At 32.4% G+C, this 14,831-nt stretch overlaps 1 long non-coding RNA gene and 1 pseudogene across 1 annotated transcript; both read left to right on the top strand.

Moving 5' to 3' along the window:
* The first annotated feature begins 2,837 nt into the window (after window positions 1-2,837).
* On the top strand, window positions 2,838-3,472 carry LOC107926647 (amino acid transporter AVT6E-like; annotated as a pseudogene).
* Window positions 3,473-5,086: 1,614 nt separating this feature from the next.
* Window positions 5,087-11,980, top strand: LOC107926670 (uncharacterized). The gene is made up of 3 exons (XR_005930285.1): window positions 5,087-5,098; window positions 5,188-5,235; window positions 11,846-11,980. It is a non-coding gene; the product is annotated as an uncharacterized lncRNA (long non-coding RNA).
* Window positions 11,981-14,831: the final 2,851 nt, after the last annotated feature.

The following is a 14,831-nucleotide window of genomic DNA, read 5'->3' as shown; positions in this document are numbered from 1 at the left end:
CTAATATTTTCAATACATTGCAATAAACATTCAAATATCATTCAATGCATTATTACCCTAACATGCACACACTACAGGAAAATAGGGCTTTAGCGGCGTTTTTAGTGGCGTTTGAACAAAAAACGCCGCAAATATTTTACATTAGCGGCGTTTGCAGTAAAACGCCGCAAAAAACAGAGCAATAGCGGTGTTTTTGGCCCAAACGCCGCTAAAAACTGAGCAATAGCGGTGTTTTTGGCCCAAACGCCGCTAAAAACTGTACAATAGCGACGCTTTTGGAAAAATGCCGCTATAGGTCGAGGTTTTAGCGGCGCTTCTAGAAAAACGCTGCTATAGGTCGAGGTTTTAGCGGCGTTTTAGCGGCGCTTTTGGAAAAACGCCACTATAGGTCGAGGCGCTTTTGGAAAAATGCCGCTATAGGCCGATGTTTTAGCGGCGCTTTTGGAAAAACGCCGCAAAAAAGTAATTTAGTTTATGGGTTATGGTTTAGTGTTTAGGGCCTAGAGTTTAGGATTTGAGATTTGAGGTTTAGAATTTAGAGGTAAATATGGTAAACTACTTAACTTGTGTATCTTGGATTTTTTTTATAATATAAATCTAAATAAGATAAATATAAATTATTATTTTAAAAAATAGGTACATATATATGTTTTAGGGGTTATGCTATTAGGGATTAGAGGTTATGATTAATGAAAAAAAATTAATTTATTTTAGAGTTTTGGTAAGCATTAAGATTCTATTTGAATTACTTTTGTCCTTTGTTATATATATATTAAACTTCTAATATATATTTAGGGTGTAAGTTTAGGTTAAGGGTTTAAGGAAATGATACTATTAGCTAGCTAGAAATTAACTGAAGAACATTTGGATTTTACTAAGATTCAAGCTATTTTGTATATACTCATATTATTTAATATAAGAATATAAACATATATACATATGTGTTTTAATTTGTACTACACTAACATTGGCCACACGAATTCCAAAAATATGTCTACGAATATTATGGTTTAGGGTTAACAGTTTTTGAAGTACACTTTATAGTTTGGGCTTTATGGTCTAGGAGTTATGGTTGGTTTAGGGGTTACCGAATGGTTTTGGGGTTTAACGTTTGGGGTTAGGGGTTTTGCGTTTGTGGTCCAAGGTTTAGGGTTTAGAGTCTGAAGTTTAGGGTTTTAAATTTAGAGTATAATTTTGGATTTTAATGTAGAAGATAAATGTATATAAGATAAATATATATAAATTATTATTTTTAAAAAAATATATAAATATATATATATGAAAAGTGGTTTAGTGTGCAATTGTGTACATGAACTATAATTTGATCTAGATCTTGTAAAATATTTAATTAATTTTGACATAATAAATAGCATCATGTTTTTATTTAATTAATTTATATGCATACATAATATGTATTTTAAAATGTGTATTAAATCAAAAATAAAATTTTAACTATAGTTAGGGTTTAATTAGAGTGTAAGTTTATAGTTTGAGGTTTAAAGTTTAAGGTATATTATTGTTGAAGACTGAACCAATATTTTGAATTTTACGATATTCTTGCGAATTTGTACTAAACCTAATATATTGAAGATTGAAATATATATTTTGTACATCACAGTAACATTATTTAGATATAATTTAAAAGAAATTCTAAATATATATAGTTTTAAATTTTGATCAATTTTTATAAAATATTCACGTATTAGTGGCGTTTATACATAAAATGCCGCAAAAGATAGGAAATAGCGGCGTTTTTTTAGAAAACGCCATAAAACTTCAATATACATTAGAGTAAAACGGCATCGTTTCCTTTGAATAGTAGCGGCTTTAGCGGCGTTTCTAATATAAACGCCACAACTCGTATTAGAACAGTGTCGTTTTGTTGTGTAGATAAAAGGGCGTTAGTGGCGCTTTACTGAAAACGCCGCAAAAGGGCTCATTACCGGCGCGTTTCTGAAAACGCCACAAAATTTCCTTATTTGAAACGGCGTCATTTTTTCTCTCCTGTGGTTTATGCCCTTTACCCGAAATCAGTTTCGATTTTTGCTAAGTAATTTTCCCCCATTTCGTCTCTTCCTTCCCTAAATCCCTAAAACAGAAAACCCCTCTTTCTTTTTCCCCAAATCATCCCCTAATTCCCCAAACCCGAAATCCCTAACATTTTTCCCAAGTCCCCTTCTTTTCCCTTAATCTGTTCCCCCATCCCCGAAATCCCTAATTATTTTCCCTTTCCTCTCGTCGACGGTGATATGCTTCATATTTAGGGTTTTAGCCCAATGATCATCAACTGAAAAACATACAAGAAGAAAGCCCTATCGATTCATTTTATCGACAAATCAGGGTTAGTTGATTCGTACAAAGCTCAATTTCTGAATGTTATGAAAAAGTAGCAAAGCACTTCTCTCTCACTCGATTTCGTCTGAACCAGAACCAGAAGAGCCAACTCTTCATACGTCAACTATACACCGATCGATCCCAAACTTTCTGGTAACTGCTAAGCCATATCGCTTTTTTCTTTCACTTTATTTGTTGGGTCCTTGAAGCTTCAACAGTATTTCTTTTCTTTCCTTAAAATATCGTCAATGATGAACTGGCGGTAAGGCCAGCCTATTGAATTCGAAAATATTACTTAAACCAAAAGTCACCTTATAGAACACTGAATTTAGTTCAACTATGGTCTAAACTAATTAATCTAATCCTTCAGTTTTTGCGTGTTAAAGCAACTTAACTTTCGTACTTGGGGCGTTTGTTTTGTTTTGTTTTATTTTCCTTGTGTGGTTTTGTTTGTTTGTTTTTTCATGTATTACTTGCCTTTTTTTTTGTTTGAAATGGTTTGAAATGGGTTTGATCTGGATGGTTATACCCTTGTTTTAAGTAAACCCAATACCGGGTCTGGTGTTTCTAGTGCTGTTTTTAACTTAACCACCACAATTATTGGTGCTGGATTCATGGCTTTAGCTGCTACTATGAAGGTTCTGGGGCTTGTTTTAGGGAATTTTTTGGATAAACCTGGTTGGGATTTTGTCTGAAATTAGTGTCGAGATGTTGATTAGGTTTGCAGTTTCTTGTAAAGCTAGATCTTATGGGGAAGTTGTGCAAATTGCAATGGGGAGAACTGCTAGGGTTTTGTCTGAGATTTGCATAATTGTCAACAATGCAGGTGTCCTGATAGTTTATTTGATTATTATGGGTGATGTTATGTCTGGTTCGGTTCGTCATATTGGGGTTTCGATAAGTGGTTAGGATATGTTTTTTGGGATCATAGGAAGTTATTGGTTTTGGTTGTTAGGTTGTTTTTCTTACTCCACTTTGTGAGTTAGATAGGATTGATTCATTGATCATGACTTCGGCTACTTCGGTAGCTCTCGCTGTTGTTTTCGTTGTGGTTTGCTTTGCTGTTGCATTCATTAAGCTTATTGAGGGGAAGATAGAGGCTCCAAGGATGAGCCCAGATTTTACGTTCCCTAATTAAGCTTATTGGATCTACTATGATCCCAAATATATGGACAGCTTTCAAATTTACTGGAGCAACAATAGCTGTTTCCTTAGGTTTTACGTTCCCTGCTCTAATTGCATTAAGGATAAGTTAGCAAGAAGAGAGCATGAGCTTGAGCAGAGTAGAAAATTTTTTTTCGTGGTTAATGTTAATACTGGCTGTGATAGTTAGCATTGCTGGGATAATAGGAAATATTTATACCAAATTGCAATGATAATATGTATACAATGTAACTTACTGTCTTTTAATGGTATTGAGCTTGGTCCTATTTCTCCTCACAATGGTCTTCATTAGGGTGACTGTTACTTACTGTCTTTCCCTAGAATTTTAACTATGATTTTTAGTGGAAAATTCGGCAACTTCGGTTATTCCAACAAAACCAGCCCTTTGTCCCCTTATTTGTCTCTCTTTTATATTTTTCTCTGTTTTTTTACTTAATTCGGATTTTTAATTTTCGTTCTCATGATACCATTGTTGACGTAGCTTTATTTTTAGTAATTCTTGTAGCTTCTATTTTTTTTATCATTTTATTTGTTTATTCCCACCTGTTATTAGCAAATATAATTAATATTATACCAATCATTAAATATTGTTTATTTTTAGAACTCATTTGATTGTTTTGTCGACCAGAAACAGACTTCTGTTCTTCAAATGCAATGAGTAGATAAATCTCTCGACATTATTAGAGATCAATCCCAAGCATCTCCAAATAAACCCTCAAGAAAACATTTCCAATTCAATCAAGGTAAACATTGTCTTCCCTAACATTTATGTTTCTTTCAACATGTTTTTCCTTTTATGTTTTTTATGTTTATGATGAAAGATTCAACATCTCTAGAAACTGAATCATACATTTTTTCTGCTAGGATTAGCAATCTAGTATGAATCATGTAGAAGCTTACTTATCTTTTATTTGCAAGAAACAGATTTAGGTAATGGAAGATGTATGCCTGTGTGTTTGTGTCTCTATATATGTATGTATTTGGTACTAGATGAAAGCTTTACTCCAGTTTTGAAATATAGACCAGGTTTTGCATACATTGATCATTTTCTGGCTCTTTTCCTTCAAATACATGGTTCTCTTGAAACTAAATGCTCAGGTACTTTCTGCATATTCTGTGATTCTTATTAGATAAGTTATAAATCAACAGTTATGCTAGTTTTGATCAAGGCCTCTGTAAACATAAAGTTGGTATTCTGGTTAGGAGAAGTTAATGTTTATGAGTTTTGTGGAGTATGATTCTGCACATGCTAAGTTGGTTTGTTTAAAGCTGTGCATTTTCATGTTTACATACTAATGGTGATTCCATTTTTGTTTTTTAGATGTTCTTTTGGTCTGTTTTCATGTTTCTATCCAACTTATGTGTTTACTGTGCAGTTTTGCCATATTTTGCTAAGATGTATAGCTTCATTGGCAGTGTCTTTGATCCTGGTACAAGTGGGTACTTGCAAAACTGATATAGGTAAAGTTTTTATATTTGCTTAAACTGAAATATATTTGGTGCTACTCTTATAATCTTACATCTGTTCTAGGTACTATCGAGCACCTGAATTAATATTTGGTGCAACTAAATACACCACAGCCATTGGCATTTGTTCTAGGTACGTACAAGTTTCGTTGCTAAAATTTTTCGTTATTTCTATGCATTTTCACTTTAAATTACATAATACATAATTCTTTTTGACTCCAGCCTCTGTTTGCTGGTGAGAGTGGAGTAGACCAGGTACATTTTATTAAGGTAGGCTTTATTTCAAAACTCTAATCAATAATAGTTTTATCATGATGATTTTGGAAAAATTAATATTTTGGGGTTGCGATTTTGTAAAGATTTAATTGCTAGTTCTGTTTAGAGTAGAACTATTTTGTTTCCAAATTAATTTTAAATATTTGGTTGAACTTAATTATTATTTGATTCAACTTAAGTATGAATAGGTATGAATTAATTTTATTACCGTGTAGCTTGCTTGTCCATTAAAATTACAACAATAGCTGACTTTCTCTCCAACCTTATTTTAAATATTTTAAAGATTCAAAGTATATAGGCTGGAAACCTGACGGGTTGCCTTAAATCGAGCTGCAAGATATAATGGATCCTCCCTAGGTGTAACAACGCCACGTATGATGAATCTTAAAAAATTCAAAAAGACTTGAAAAAAGTTCTATCGAGCTCATTTACTATTGAATATTTATATAACCTTAATTTATTTCTAATTTACTTATAAAAATTAAACTACAATTCTTTTTTGATTTTATTATATTCAAATTACTATTTTTTATATTAATAATGTTTTATTTTAATATTTAATATTTTTAAATTTCTTTAAAAGTTATAACTACTTTTTATCAAAATTACAACAATACCTGACCTTCTCTCCAACCTTATTTTAAATATTTTAAAGATTCAAAGTATATAGGCTGGAAACCTGACGGGTTGCCTTATATCGAGCTGCAAGATATAATGGATCCTCCCTAGGTGTAACAACGCCACGTATGATGAATCTTAAAAAATTCAAAAAGACTTGAAAAAAGTTCTATCGAGCTCATTTACTATTGAATATTTATATAACCTTAATTTATTTCCAATTTACTTATAAAAATTAAACTACGATTCTTTTTTGATTTTATTATATTCAAATTACTATTTTTTTATATTAATAATGTTTTATTTTAATATTTAATATTTTTAAATTTCTTTAAAAGTTATAACTACTTTTTATCAAAATTACAACAATACCTGACCTTCTCTCCAACCTTATTTTAAATATTTTAAAGATTCAAAGTATATAGGCTGGAAACCTGACGAGTTGCCTTATATCGAGCTGCAAGATATAATGGATCCTCCCTAGGTGTAACAACGCCACGTATGATGAATCTTAAAAAATTCAAAAAGACTTGAAAAAAGTTCTATCGAGCTCATTTACTATTGAATATTTATATAACCTTAATTTATTTCCAATTTACTTATAAAAATTAAACTACGATTCTTTTTTGATTTTATTATATTCAAATTACTATTTTTTTATATTAATAATGTTTTATTTTAATATTTAATATTTTTAAATTTCTTTAAAAGTTATAACTACTTTTTATCAAAATTACAACAATACCTGACCTTCTCTCCAACCTTATTTTAAATATTTTAAAGATTCAAAGTATATAGGCTGGAAACCTGACGGGTTGCCTTATATCGAGCTGCAAGATATAATGGATCCTCCCTAGGTGTAACAACGCCACGTATGATGAACCTTAAAAAATTCAAAAAGACTTGAAAAAAGTTCTATCGAGCTCATTTACTATTGAATATTTATATAACCTTAATTTATTTCCAATTTACTTATAAAAATTAAACTACGATTCTTTTTTGATTTTATTATATTCAAATTACTATTTTTTATATTAATAATGTTTTATTTTAATATTTAATATTTTTAAATTTCTTTAAAAGTTATAACTACTTTTTATCAAAATTACAACAATACCTGACCTTCTCTCCAACCTTATTTTAAATATTTTAAAGATTCAAAGTATATAGGCTGGAAACCTGACGGGTTGCCTTATATCGAGCTGCAAGATATAATGGATCCTCCCTAGGTGTAACAACGCCACGTATGATGAATCTTAAAAAATTTGTATGTTTCAATTTAATATGTCCCATCTAATATACAAATATTTAATAAAATATTTTATATAGTTTTTAACTTAAATTTAAATTATTATTGAAATATTCTCGTCCGTTTTATCACAAATATTATCGTCCGTTTTACCATTTAAGTTAAACTTTTTATTCAAACTAAATCATAGCTTTTAAGCTAAATACGGATGTCCACACAGTGCTTTAATATGTACTTAAGAAAAGATGACTTGTAAAACATAAATTAAATTAAGTGTGGACTATTTTAACTGCACATGTGATTTGTCAAATAAAAACGAACGACATGTATATTATTTAATTAAAATAATTTTTATAAATATTATTTAATCCCGCTACTTACCTGTAGATACTTGATATTTGATATGTATTATCCATGTGATTTTCCACATCGTGAAATAAAAAACTTACATAATACATAAATATATTTGATATCATAATTTACATAACTTATATAACATATATAACTTACATAACTTATATAACATACATAACTTATATAACTTATATAACTTAGATAAATATATAACTTACATAACTTACATAATACTTAAATATATTTTATATCATAATTTACATAACTTACATAACTTATATAACTTAGATAAATATATAATTTACATAAATATATATCATATCATAAATTACATAACTTACATAATACTTAAATATATATCATATCATACATAACGAGTTTACGAAATTTACTTAACTTACATAATACATAAATCTATAGTCGAAAATCCTGCAACTTGCCTAAATTAGTTTATACCCATTAGAGACTTGATATTTAATATAATGATATGATTTAAATCAATTGAGAACATTTAAGTAACTGTAATATGTTGTCAACTTTAGATTTCAAGAACTACAAAATGGATAGGAGTTGGATGAAATTGTCAAGGGTAAGCAATGCCTATCAAAATGGAGTACAAACTTTTCTAAATTTTGCATTTCAAAATGCAAGCCAAGAGAATATGATTCTTTGTCCGTGTAAGAAGTGTGGCAACATCTACTGGTATTTTTGTGAAGTTGTCTACGAACATCTAATTGTTGATGGCTTTATTCAGGGGTATAAAAAATGGATTTTCCATGGAGAGTGTACATCTAGTGGAACTTCTTCAACGATTAATCCGACTTATCCTGATACTGATTACCATCAGTATGTTAGACAAGATGACATGGAAGATATGTTGTGGGATGCATTTAATATGCGTAGTCATGGTGAGCAATCGTTTCCACCTGACTTTATTATATCTGAGGATTGTAATATTACTGGAAATGTTTTTTGCGAAACGGGAACAAGTGCACCTAATGAGGAGCCAAATGAAGAAGCGGCTAAGTTCTACAATTTACTTAATGAAATGAATGAAGAACTTTACGAGGGATCAAAATATTCGAAATTGTCCTTCTGCATTCGTCTATTTCACTTAAAATGTTTGGGAGGGTGGACCGGAAACTCTTTTACAATGCTGCTAGAGTTTCTAAGAGAGATGTTTCTGTTTGCAAAAATTCCCCAGTCTTGTCAAGACATGAAGAGACTAATAAAAGATTTGGGCCTTGGGTACGATAAAATTCATAGTTGCCCAAATGACTGCATGTTGTACTGGGGTGATCAGAAAAACCAACAATCTTGTCATGTTTGCGGTAAGTCTCATTGGATGAATAGTAATACAGAAGATGTGAATACGGATGAAGGTGGGGCACAGTTAAGAAAGAAGCCAGTCAAGGTCTTGCGATATTTTCCTCTGATACCAAGACTTCAAAGGCTTTTCATGTCCTCAAAGACAGCCGAATCTATGAGGTGGCATAATGATCAACGGACCGATGATGGATTATTAAGACATCCTGCGGATTCTTTAGCTTGGAAATCATTTGACAGTAAATTTCCAAGCTTTGCAAGCGATCCTCGGAATGTGAGGCTTGGGCTAGTAGCTGATGGCTTTAATCCATTTAAAATCATGAGTACTTCGTACAGTACTTGGCCTGTAGTGCTTGTTCCTTACAATTTGCCTCCATGGATTTGCATGAAGCAATCTTCATTTATTTTATCAATGATTATCCCTGGAGAGAAAGGTCCCGGAAATGATATTGACATCTATTTGCAGCCACTTATTGAAGAGTTAAAACAATTATGGTCGGGTGTTGAGACATATGATGTATTGAGAAATGAGAACTTTAATTTACTTGCCGCTTTATTGTGGACAATTAATGATTTCCCGGCTTATGCTAATTTATCGGGTTGGAGTACTAAAGGACGTTATGCTTGTCCTTGTTGTGCTGTGCAAACTTGTTCGAAGTGGTTGTACAATGGGAAGAAGTTCTCTTACATGGGCCATCGTCGGTGGTTAGATGGAAATCATAAATTTAGATTTCAGAGGACTCTATTTGACGGTACTGAAGAGTACAGAGGAGCTTCTCAGCAGACCGTTGGATCTGAAATCTTGTTTATGTTAAAAGATATCAACTTTAATTATGGGAAGATGAATCAACCACCTAACACGAGATCAAAGAGAATATCAAGGGATGAATCTGATGATGAATCTGACGAAGAGGATGATCCTAATGAGGCAGACTTGTGGAAAAAAAGAAGTATTTTTTTGAGTTACCTTATTGGGAGCATAATATTTTACGTCACAATCTTGATGTCATGCATATTGAGAAGAATGTCTGTGAGAACATAATTGGGACAATTTTGAATGTCGATGGAAAATCAAAAGACAATCTTCAGAGTCGACTTGATTTAGTTGACATGAGAATTCGGCGTGATCTTCATCCTCAAGAACTTCCGAATGGGAAATATCGGTTGCCGCCTTCTATTTTTTCAATGTCAAAGGAAGAGAAAGAGGTGTTTTGTATGGTGTTGAAGGATATAAAGGTCCCAGATGCGTATGCGTCAAATATATCTCGATGTGTGAGTCTTAAAGATCGAAGATTATATTCATTAAAATCACATGATTACCACATATTGATGCAAGATTTACTCCCAGTTACTTTACGGTGCTGCATGTCAAAAAATGTGACGTCCTGTATAATTGAACTATCCAATATAATGAAAGCTATTTGTGGCAAATTTTTGGATGTTGAAGAACTTAAGAAAGTACAGGATCGAGCTGCTTTGACTTTATGCAATTTGGAGAAGATCTTTCCACCTTCCTTCTTCACTATTATGGTGCACTTGGTAATCCATCTCCCTCACGAAGCAATACTTGGTGGACCGGTTTTTTATCGATGGATGTATCCAATAGAAAGGTGCTAATTTATTTGTCAAGTATTTATTTATTCGCGTCTATACATTTAGTTACAACTTTTGATAAATATTGTATATCGTGTTTAGGTTCCTAAGCAAATTGAAATCTTATTGTCGCAATAAGCGTTATCCAGAAGGATCAATTGCTGAAGGCTACTTGGCAGAGGAGTGCATGACATTCTGTTCTAGATATTTAGAAGATGTTGAAACACGATTGAATAGACCAAATAGAAATGCTGGGCTCAATGATCATAACTTGGCCGAAACTTATTTATTCCAAAGTTATGGAGAACCAATCGGCAAAGTTGAAATTGCAGAATTAGATGATATATCGTGGATACAAGCACATCGATATGTACTTTTTCACCACGATTTAGTTGAACCGTTACGCAAGTAAGTTATAAAATTTCCTCACATATTTGTCGTTTTGATTTGTTTATCTTCTAACCAAATACACTTGTTTTTAACATAGTGAGTACAAACAAATTTTGAGATCTCGTGCACGCTCTCGAAGATTGTAACATCGAGAGATTAATAAGTTATTCACAGAACCTTTTCATGAATGGTTAAGTCAAACGGTATGTAACTAAAGTTAATAAGTTACATATAATCCCGAAATTTAGTTAATTATTCAATTTACTTTCGATTCAATAGGTTTGGAGTGGAAAGGACGTCAATGACGAAGTTAAATGGCTTTCCCAAGGTCCGAACAGAATAATAAAAAGATATAGTGCCTTCCTTATCAATGGATACAGATTTCATACAAAGTATCGTGAGAGAATGAGGAGAACTCAAAATTGTGGAGTTGTTGTTAATTCTTCAATTACAAGTTATGCTAGTGCTAGGGATAGTAATCCAGTTGAGGGTAATGTGGACTATTACGGACTTATTACCGACATTATTGAGTTGGATTACTATGGCAGATGGAAAGTTGTCTTATTTCGGTGTGATTGGGATGATGTTAATACTGCTCGAAGAATTAAAGAAGATCAATTTGGTTTTACAATGTTGAATTTCTCTCGCTTGATTCACACTGGACAACAATTGATGGACGAGCCATATGTATTTTCCTCTCAAGTGAAACAAGTTTTTTATTCGAAAGATCCAACTGATGAGGGTTGGTATGTTGTACTCCGGAACACCCCTAGAGACTTGTTTGAAATGGGTAATGGAAGTAGAGATGACATCGTCGAAAGATCAGAAACATTACCTTTTCCAGAACAAAACTTAGATGAAAATATCCCTAGTACTAATACACAACATCAATGGGTTCGACATGATGTGGATGAAGATATTTACGAATAATGATGTAGTAAGATTTTACAATTTTTAATTATATGTAATATTATAATTTTAATCTTTGTCATGTTATATAATTTAACTATTTTATATGTACTACTATTGTTGTAATTGGTTACTAAAACTTTAATTATTTTATGTGTATTGCAGGAAAAATGCGTAGAAGAAGAGTACGAGATTTAAGTATTGTCCAGAATACTCCAAATTTGGAAGAAAGAAATAGTGAACTGCAGACAGTTGTTGGATCTTCGAATGTACCGGAGACACTTGATGAGCCTGAAGAATTTCAAAGTAATATTATGTTCATTTTACATGTGTTGACTTTTATTATTGAGTTATTTGTCAATTTTAATATAATAATAGTATATCATTTTTCAGCTGAAAGTGGTGGGACGCGCAGAGTTCGAGGACGTACGCTACTTAGAGATTTATACGACTTAGATCCTGTCGAACGTGTTAAAGTAAGTAGAAATACTCATGGTCAGCCTGTTGGATCTGAAGCTCGACTTTTAGCAGGCTATTTGGGCATTTTAGCACGAAATGCAAATATGTTGCCTATCAACTACGAATCATGGCATCACATGCCTGATAGCAACAAAAACCAGGCTCTCGCTAATATTAAGGTAACAAAATGTGAATGCAATTTATAATACTTTGGTTTAAGTTTCATTTATATTTACATTCTAAACTTATTTTTTTTAGGAGAGATTTGCTTTAGAAGTCTCCGATAATTATATCAAGAAGGCATTAGGTAAAAGATGGAGAGACAATAAAAGCACTTTAAAGAAACAATATTTTAAGAAAGACATAAGCCTCGAGGAAAAACTGAGAAATGTTCCGTCAGGAATGCTGAGGTATCAATGGGAAGATGCGGTTAGATTTTGGAATTCAAAGAAAGGAGAGATATTGCGTATTTCCAAACTCTTATATATAGTGTTTACTATATACGTAATAATAATTTTATTATGTAGGACCGTGAGCGAGTTGGAACAAGCAGCAGGCAAAAACAAAAATTCACGCACACGGCAAGGTCGAGAAGTTTTGCTTCTGTAGCTGAGGCCGAGGTATTATGAATTTATTAATTCTTTCAAATATTAATAACTTTCTATTATTAAATAATATTCTTACTACTATATTGTAGGAAGTCAAATCTGGACAAAAAGTTGGACGCCTTCAGCTTTTTGAGATTACGCATAGGAAGAAAGATGGATCTCCTATGACATCCGAAGCTGGAGAAATTATGGTATATTCACTTAATAATATTTGATTTATTCTAAATATTTATAATCTTTAATTATAATTGTTTAATTCAATTCATCATTAGTAGTTTTAAAAAATGTTAAGTTATGTTGCATTTCTTTTTATTATATATTTCGTTTCTAACTCTTTAATTGATTTTTTAGGAGAAACTAAAGGAGAAGAAGGCGGAATATAAAGCGATTGCTTCGAGTGATAGTTCTGTTAATCTTGAGAACATTGATAACAGAATTATCACTGAAGTTTTGGGTCCTGAAAGGTACGGTCGGGTTCGATTTCAAGGATCTGGTGTTACCCCGACCCAATATTTTGGATCTGGCTCCCAGCAATACATGCCTTCCGGAAGTCAAGCTCAAGCTGAAATTCAGAGGTTAAGAGACCAGATAGCTCAGATGCAAGCGAACACGGTTGAGCAAATTGCCGAGGTTCAACGAAAATATGAAGAACTCCAGCAACAACTTAGAGCGGAGGCAGCAGAGAGAGAGGCAGCGGCTACAGCGAGAGAAGCAGAGGCACGAGCGATGGTAGCAGAACAGAGCAAAAAGTACGATGACCTCCAGCTACAGCTTCAGCAGATGATGCATATGTTTTAACAATCGCAAAAGCCGCCGTCTTAGACATTAGTTTTCTTAATTGTAAGAATGTTTTTAAGTTTTGTCACGTTTAACATTATTGTAAAAATATTTTAAATTATACTTTATTTATTAATTATATCATATATCTTTAGTTAAATTTGAAGTATCATTTAGAATTAATGTTTTTGGTTGTATTTTTTATGTTAAATTTACTGTTTTTGGCTGCATTTTATATTATATTTGTTGTATTTGGTTGGATTTTAATGCAGGAAGGGCTGGATATTGGTGTAAAAAAATATTACAAATCTGCCAAATTTAGCGGCGTTTGTAAAAAAAGCGCCGCTAAAAGCCTTGACCTTTAGCGGCGTTTTTTTCCAATAAACGCCACAAATTTTTGTGGCGTTACCTATAGCAGCGTTTTTTACGGCGTTTTAGAAAGCGCCGCTAAAAGTTTTAGTGGCGCCGCTAAAGGCTAAAAAAAGCGCCGCTAAAAGTCTGTTTTCCTGTAGTGACAAACTCAACATTCAAGTTAGTACAATAATTTCCATGTGTCAATAATATATATACCATGATTGATGAACTCATCAATACCATGATTTTCATTCCCTTATTATTTTTCCATATTTATCCCATTGAATTTCTTGGAATTTTCGATGGATTTTCAGAGGTACACTTTTAGTATACATTTTCGGGTCCGTCAATTCATATTCATGTGCGCACATTTTCATTTCAAAGAGCACATTCCCTCGAACATCATCCTTACAGCGGGATTACTAGTCCAGGCTAAATCTCCTGTAATATAAACTCATAGAGTATTGTCGGGATTACCAGTCCAGGCTAAATCCCCTGCAACGACAATTACTCTAATAAGCTTGGATCTGAATTACCAGTCCAGGCTAAATTCAGACCCTAATTCGGATTATCCGTCCGGGCTAAATCCATTTTACACATATTCTCCGGGAGGGCTATATCAAGATAGGATCACCCGTCCGGGCTAGATACTTTTTACTGTCAATTCCTTTTCAGAGATCATTTCCTTTCATTCAACCGGGGTTTCTTCCCCTTTTTATCAAATATATTAATGTTTCATAAATTTTCATACAATGAACTTTCAAATCATATTCACATCAATAACATACATTTCAAGCATTTAAGAATATAATTCAAGTTACACGAACTTACCTCGATACTTGTTCGTAAACAAAAATCTACTAATCCCGAACTTTTTCCTTTCCTCAATCTAGCTTCGTATTTGAATCTTCTGGATCTAAATAAATAAATATAATTATCAATTTAATACATTT

The sequence above is a fragment of the Gossypium hirsutum genome, chromosome A07, assembly GCF_007990345.1.
Source record: "Gossypium hirsutum isolate 1008001.06 chromosome A07, Gossypium_hirsutum_v2.1, whole genome shotgun sequence".
Classification (NCBI taxonomy): domain Eukaryota; kingdom Viridiplantae; phylum Streptophyta; class Magnoliopsida; order Malvales; family Malvaceae; genus Gossypium; species Gossypium hirsutum.
Note: the sequence above shows the minus strand (reverse complement) of the source record. Positions and strands in the feature narration are given on the sequence as shown.